The sequence below is a fragment of the Diadema antillarum genome, unplaced genomic scaffold, assembly GCF_040938485.1.
Source record: "Diadema antillarum isolate AM-2024a unplaced genomic scaffold, OU_Dant_1.0 seq00001883_RagTag, whole genome shotgun sequence".
In the NCBI taxonomy this organism is placed as follows: domain Eukaryota; kingdom Metazoa; phylum Echinodermata; class Echinoidea; order Diadematoida; family Diadematidae; genus Diadema; species Diadema antillarum.
In genome coordinates this window covers 140,001-148,050 of record NW_027272551.1, presented here as the reverse complement: position 1 = coordinate 148,050, position 8,050 = coordinate 140,001, and positions in this window count along the sequence as shown.

Genomic DNA, 8,050 nt, shown 5'->3' with positions numbered 1-8,050 from the left:
TCCCTCATACTCTAAAGGAGCCCAATCAGGGAATTGCGAAAAAAAAAAAAAAAAAAACTTTCATCCGTGTACTGAAGAAGGACTCAGGCCTTGTATGATAGCATTGATGAACTGAGGGCAGCCATGTTAGGTAGATAGGTTTAAGGTGCAACTTCGTTTATGGAACCCGAGATGGCATAGGCTGAAGCTAATACATGCCCTGGAATTATTATTCTTATTCTTCTTCTTATTATTATTATCATTATTATCATTATTATAATCATTATTATTATTAAAAGTAGTAGTAATAGTAGTTATAGTAGTAGTAGTAGTAGTAGTAGTAGTAGTAGTAGTATTACACTCTAAAAAAAAAAAAAGATCCGGGTCAGAACTGACCCAGAACCATGTACGTTGGGGTCGCACCCCGTTCCGGATAAAAAATGACTTGGAATTTGGTCATGAAGACCCGGAATGGGGTCACCCTGACCCAAATCATGACTCTGAATGGGGTCATATCTGACCCCATTCCTTGTCATTTCTGACCCGGAACGGGGTGTGACCCCAACGGACCCTTTCCGGGTCAGTTCTGACTCGGATGTTTTAAGAGTGTAGTAGTAGTAGTAGTAGTAGTAGTAGCAGTAGTTGTTGTTGTTGTATGTCTAGAATTTCACTTTTTATTTGTCACTTTGCATGTTTTGGGTACACCTCCATTAGTTGATTTTAGATGAAAATTTGAGGACGCAGGTAATGCATTAAATCCATTATTTCTCATCAAAACTTCAGCCTTTACGGGTGTTACCGTTAACACCAAAAACTAGTTATGAATTTCGATACCCAGCAAACTTGCAGGGAAACAAATCGTCGGCGACCATCCGAACCGTCGTATCTGTCAGCGGCGTGCGAGAACACGTTTTCGAGAAAAACGCGTTTGAAGTTTGGTGGTCCTTTGAAGTCTAGTGTAAAGAAATTTCTTGCTTTTATTCCCGATCTTTTTATATGAAAAGAAATGCAAATTCCAGACGACTCGTATAATATATGTATTTAAAATCATGTATGAATAAAAGTAATGCTACGTTCACAAAAAGAAAGGCCTCAGCACAGGAAGAGTCGAAAAACAGGTATACGACGGTTCGGAGATCGCACTCTCAGTACGCGCGGTCATCCGAACTGACGTATCGGGGTGATACGTCAGTTTGCTGAACGCGCGTACCGAAAGTGCGATCTCCGAACCGACGTATCCTATTCTTATAACACGCGCGTCTATGCGATATGCATGGTTACGTGGTATTTATCTGTAAAACGAGTGATTTCGTGCATATTTTTGTGTGAATGCAACTATTCTGTGTCATAATGTCATAAGATGTAGTACAGATAATATGTCCAAGGTCTAGTTTTGGCATGCATGATGAAACACTGGTAGGGGAGGGGGAGATTCCTCTGCAGATTTTCTGTTTGTTTGTTTTGTTTTGTTCTGTTTTTTTGACATGAATTACGCTTCAGGCATCAGACGAGAGTTCCTTTGATGTAAAAAACAAACAAACAAACAGACAGACAAATAAGCAATCAAAAAACCCACTCCATGTTTAGGACACAGTCATTATCTTTGATCAGTTTGTATCTAATTTGTATCACGCAAAAAGTGGTTATACATGTATTGTGAAAGAGGTGGGGCCTATGAAATTATTGCTTTTCCATTGCAGCCTGCCTCTTCTTTTTCCTCTCATTTCATCTTCTCACTGCTCTCCTCCACCTCTTCTCTTTCCCTTGCAACGCTTTAACCCTCTCTCCCACTCTCCAATACTGTAAACAAAAACCAAAATCACACATCCAAGCCTTGCTATTCTTTGTGATAATCCATGCCGCAATCATGACTGCAATGACCTAACTTTCATTCTTTCTAAGCTGCCATGATGAATACTGTACATTTTAACCCATGAATAAAGATTTTCTTTTATAGCTTACATGCATGGCAGACATAATTCATGATCATTCAGTTGGGTAAAACTCAATTATCAGCTTGCTCATCAGAAATAACATGCAAAACATTTACTTAGCCACACGTCTGTCTCACATTATTGTTTTTTTTTAAATATAATTATACATGTATATACGTTCAGGACTCTGAAACAGATGCAAATTAATTTTCTACGCAGAAACATCCACACACACAAACATGGATTGTACTTGTTCACACAAATAATAAAAGATGTATTGTCCTACAGACTTAAATGATATTCAAGTAGTACTATGAATATCATTTCACTTCCAATTATATATGCTGACCTTTTAGTGTGCATAATATTATGATTTCCTCACGATATGAGATCACAGTACATAGAAGAGAAAAACAAAACAAAACAAAGAAAGTGAGTCTTGAGACAAGGCTGCATTAAAATGCAGCAATATTTATTTCAAAATCAATCCATATCTCACATCCAAAAAGAAAAGAAAAGGAATGAACATGTCCTTAAATACAATGGTAAAATTTCATTAAAAATTTTTGAATTTACAGAATGATCAAGATGTCTGTGGTAAAATAGATATTGATTTAAATTCATTGATAATGAACATGTCCTTTAATACAATGGTTACATTTCCTCGAACATTTTTAAATGTACAAATCAAAATGTCTTTGGTTAAATAGATATTGATCTAAATCAATTGTTAAACCGATTTTAACATGAGAAAATTGTACACAATACAGTTTATATTGAAAAACATTCTGAAACATTCATCAGATGGAAATGGCTTAAAGCAGAAGGCCAACTTCCTCCTAATATTAGTGAATCTCTAATAACTCAGGTCTTAGGGCTAAAAAAAAGTACATTGTATGATTTGAGTTGTTATTATGTGCATGTTTGTGATTGTACTTTCATTTCGATATAACGGTAATATCTACGCAACGGTCCTACAGAAATCGAATCACATTTGGAAGGAGGAATAAAGCTGTTACATGTACATCTTTCACACGAAAAAATATGACAATTATTGTTAAAGAAATATCAAAGCTTATTATGATATCATAGAATATTTAATAGCTATAGAATAGACAAATCATAACATGGCGAATTGTAGTGGGGAGATAGTGCGGAGTGATAAATTATCAAAAATTTGAATACATAGACTAAATTGCTTTTGCATGCACAAACAACTGTAGGCACCATAGGCAAGCAATAATTAGTGAGAAGTTGGTCAGAGCTGACATTTTGCTGGGATGGATCTGATGGTGCTTCATTGTTCAATTCTGGTACAAAGTGTGTATTGGTATCTCTTGAATGCAGTCCATGTCCTTGGTGATGCCAACTGGAAATGAAGAAAAGAAAAAGGAAAACTAGATACATATGGTGCATAAATATTACATTTGTTTTATCATATTTATCAAAAGACTGAATTTATCATTTCTTTGAAAGGACAAGATGTCATCCAGCTTACAACTCATGGTGGATCCATGCGAGGACATATGGGGTGTAAGATGCCCTTATTGTTTTTGTTTTTTTGAACAAAATATCAACAGAGAAAACTGGAGGACGTGCGTGTGGTCCCCCCCCCCCCCCCCGACAAACACTTTACAGAATTCCTGGACCCACCACTGACAACTGCAAAAAAAAATAATGGTACATATTAGCCAGGATGCTACATTCTATGCTTGTGTATAGTTGATGTCATTCTTTTTATTTGTTATTATATGACAGCAATAGCATCGTTTATTCCGGATTACTAATGGTTATTCCAACAAGATTGAGTCAGCAATATCTGGTTGGGTTTCCCAATTAGATTAAGTGCTTTACAAACACTCACCAGTGAGAAGTTGCAGGTCAGAGATGACATTCTGCGGGATGGATCTGACGGTGCTTCATTGTTCAATACTAGCATTGGTATCTCTTGAATGCAGTCCATGTCCTTGGTGATGCCAACTGGAAATGAAGAAACAAAAAGAAAAACAAATACATATGGTGCACAAACATTTTATTTGTTTCCATCATATTTATTGAAAGATTGACTTTATAATTTCTTTTACTAAGATTAACCTTTTAATAGCACAATTTTCAGGTACCCCTTTGTAAATGTCCACAAACAAGAATTTTTTTTTGCCCAGCAGAGATCGGACAGATTGGTGATCTGCATCAATGCAAAAGCAGTCAAACGGTACATGCATCCTCATTTGAAAATTGCTCATAGATTATCACTCAGCTTGGAAGGTCCAGGTACAAATGGCAGACAAGCTACATTCTCCAGTTGTGTGTTAGCCATTTGCTACAATATGACAAGAAGGATAACATGTCATCCAGATTGCAACCAGTGGTTAATTCATGTGGGGCACATCAGGTGTAAGATGCCCTTTATTTTTGTCTTTTTTTTAACAAAAGAAATAAACAGAAAAACTGGAGGACGTGCGTGTGGTCCCCCCCCCCCCCCCAACTTTCACAGAATTCCTGGACCCACCCCTGACAACACAAACACTGGTACATGGTAGCCAGGATGCTACATTCTTTGCTTGTGTGTAGTTTATGTCATCCTTTTTAATTGCTATTAAAGTGTATAAGACAGCAATAGCATCATTTAATCTTAATTACTGATGGATATTCCAACAAGATTAATGCAGCAATATCTGGTTGGGTTTCCCAACAAGATTAAGGCTTTACAAATACTCACCAGTGAGCAGTTGGTCAGAGCTGACATTGCTTCGTTGTTCAATTCTGGTACTGGTATCTCGTGAATGCAGTCCATGTCCTTGGTGATGCCAACTGGAAATGGAGAAAACAAAAAGAAAAAGAAAATACACATGGTGCATAACTATTACATTTTTTTAAAAATCATATTTATTGAAAGATTGACTTTATCATTTCTTTCAAAGGACAAAATGTCATCCAGATTACAACCCATGGTGGATCCATGCGGGGACACATAGGGTTTAAGATGCCCCCCTTTTTAAAACAATAAAATTAACAGAGAAAAACTGGAGGACATGCGTGTGGTCCCCCCCCCCCCCCAATTTGCAGAATTCCTGGACCCACCCCTGAAAACTGCAAAAAATACTGATACATGGGAGCCAGGATGCTACATTCTATGCTTGTGTATAGTTGATGTCATTCTTTTTATTTGCTATTGTATGGCAACAATAGCGTCATTTAATCCGGATTACTAAGGGATATTCCAACAGGATTGATTCAGCAATATCTGGTTGGGTTTCCCAACAAGGTTAAGGCTGTACTAACACTCACCATTGAGAAGTTGGTCAGAGCTGACATTCTGCTGGGGTGAATCAGACGGTGCTCCTTCATTGTTCAATACTAGCATTGGTATCTCAGGAAGGCAGCTGATGTCTTTTTTTATGCAAACTGTAAATGAGGAAAACAAAATATACATAGCCTATGTTTATTTTATTGTTTCTATCAGGGTTTTTTTAAAGATTGAATTTATCTTTTTTATATGAAGATTAACCTTTTAATACCACAATTTTCAGAAAGCCCTATTTAAATGTCCACAAACAAGAGGGTTTTTTTTGCCCATCAGCAGAGATCGGACAGACTGGTGATCTGCATTAATGCAAAAGTAGTCAAACGGTACATGCATCCTCATTTGAGAATTGCTCATAGATTAATCATCACTCTGCTTGGAAGGTCCAGGTACAATTTGCAGACAAGCTACATTCTCCAGTTGTGTGTTAGCCATTTGCTACAATATGACAAGAAGGATAACATGTCATCCAGATTGCAACCAGTGGTTGATTCATGTGGGGCACATCAGGTGTAAGATACCCTTTATTTTTGTCTTTGTTTTAAACAAAAGAAATGAACAGAAAAACTGGAGGACATGCGTGTGGTCCCCCCCCCCCCCAACTTCACAGAATTCCTGGACCCACCCCTGACAACTGCAAAAAACACTGGCACATCGTAGCCAGGATACTACATTCTTTGCTTGTGTGTAGTTTATGTCATCCTTTTTAATTGCTATTAAAGTGTATAAGACAGCAATAGCATCATTTAATCTTAATCACTATTATGGATATTCCAACAAGATTAATGCAGCAATATCTGGTTGGGTTTCCCAACAAGATTAATGCAGCAATATCTGGTTGGGTTTCCCAACAAGATTAAGGCTTTACAAACACTCACCAGTGAGAAGTTGGTCATAGCTGACATTTTGCTGGGATGGATCTCCTGGTACTTCGTTGTTCAATTCTGGTATTGGTATCTCGTGAATGCAGTCCATGTCCTTGGTGATGCCAACTGGAAATGAAGAAAACAAAAAGAAAAAGAAAATACACATGGTGCATAAATATTGCATTTTTAAAAAATCATATTTATTGAAAGATTGGCTTTATCATTTCTTTGTCATCCAGATTACAACCCATGGTGGATCCACGCAGGGACACATGGGGTTTAAGATGCCCTTTTTTTAAACAAAAAATAAACAGAGAAAAACTGGAGGATGTGCATGTGTTCCCCCCCCCCCCCCCACCAATTTACAGAATTCCTTGACCCACCCCTGACAACTGCAAAAAATACTGGTACATGGTAGCCAGGATGCTACAGTCTTTGCTTGTGTATAGTTGATGTCATTCTTTTTATTTGCTATTATATGACAGCAATAGCATAATTTAATCCGGATTACTAATTGATATTCCAACAAGATTGATTCAACCATATCTGCTTGGGTTTCTGAACAAGATTAAGGCTTTACAAACACTCACCATTGAGAAGTTGGTCAGAGCTGACATTTTGCTGGGATGGATCTAACGGTTCTCCTTCACTGTTCAATACTAGCATTGGTATCTCTAGAATGCAGCTGATCTCCTTTTTGATGCCAACTGTAAATGAGGAAAACAAAATATACATAGTGCATACATTTTACACTGTTACTATCCTATTTTTTTTTAAAGATTATTTAAAAAAAAAAAATTAAGATTAACCTTTTAATACCACATTTTCAGATAGCCCTATGTAAATGTCCACAAACAAGAGTTTTAATTTTGCCCATCAGCAGAGATCTGACAGACTGTGGTGATCTGCATTAAATACAAAAGCAGTCAAGCGGTACATGCATCCTCTTTCCACAGTCAATTGCATGTGCTTATGAAGAATACAAAAACATTGGAAGTGAGGCACAAAAATAGCATTTGCTGATAGGCTTACAAACTCTTTTGTTACGTATAGGGCACCCGAATGGGGTCAGTAAGCCAAAATTCTTTAAACTCAGCCTTGCTGGCTACACACATAGATTTTCAGTTTTGCAGCAAAACAAGGCATTATGAAATTGGAAAAAGTAACTAACACAAAATACAAGCAGATGTGACACAGAAAAAGAAAAGAAACTGAAAGAAGGTCTAATCTGTTCATTAAAGTTTTTTTTTTTTTTTTTTTTTTTTTTTGTAGGCGTAACACAAATAAACATGAATTAAGGCTACACAAGTACACGCTCATGTCTTTATTGTGAAAACTTGGTATACCAGGTTGTGCTGTCTATGAGTTGACACCATGAAAACCTTATACACCAGGCACTACTTCATTGCATTCATACAGTATGGAGTAAGCTACTTCTAACATTGCAGCACAGTTATGAAGTTATTAGAGGCATTGAATAAACACACACACACTATATACTGTCCATACTTTTTACTACATGTATGTATTCGTTTGTGTGCGCACAATCTTACCTAATTTCGCCAGGTGAATGCTGTCATCATCGTCATAATCAGAAGTATCATCTTCGTCACTGCTGTCTGTGGTGCTTGTGTTTCCATCATCGCTACTGCTTTCAGAATTCTTTCCCCCATACACAGCAGTAACTGTGCCTTTCCACAGTTTCCTGTGCCATCGCATTGATACACGAACTCCAAGTCGTGGGAAGCATGCCCTTCCTGAATTTCAGCTGATCAACAGCTACGGTATTCCTTGTACCGTACCATCTTTGTCCCAAAGGACTTCAACATCTGTTGGTTTCCCTGAGGACAAAGAGCTGTAACAAACAAAAACAAAAACATTCACTACAAGTGTATTAAAAATATATTTTTTAATTTTAGCAGAAATGTTTTACCTCAAGCCTATCTAGTGGTCTATTTTTACATTGA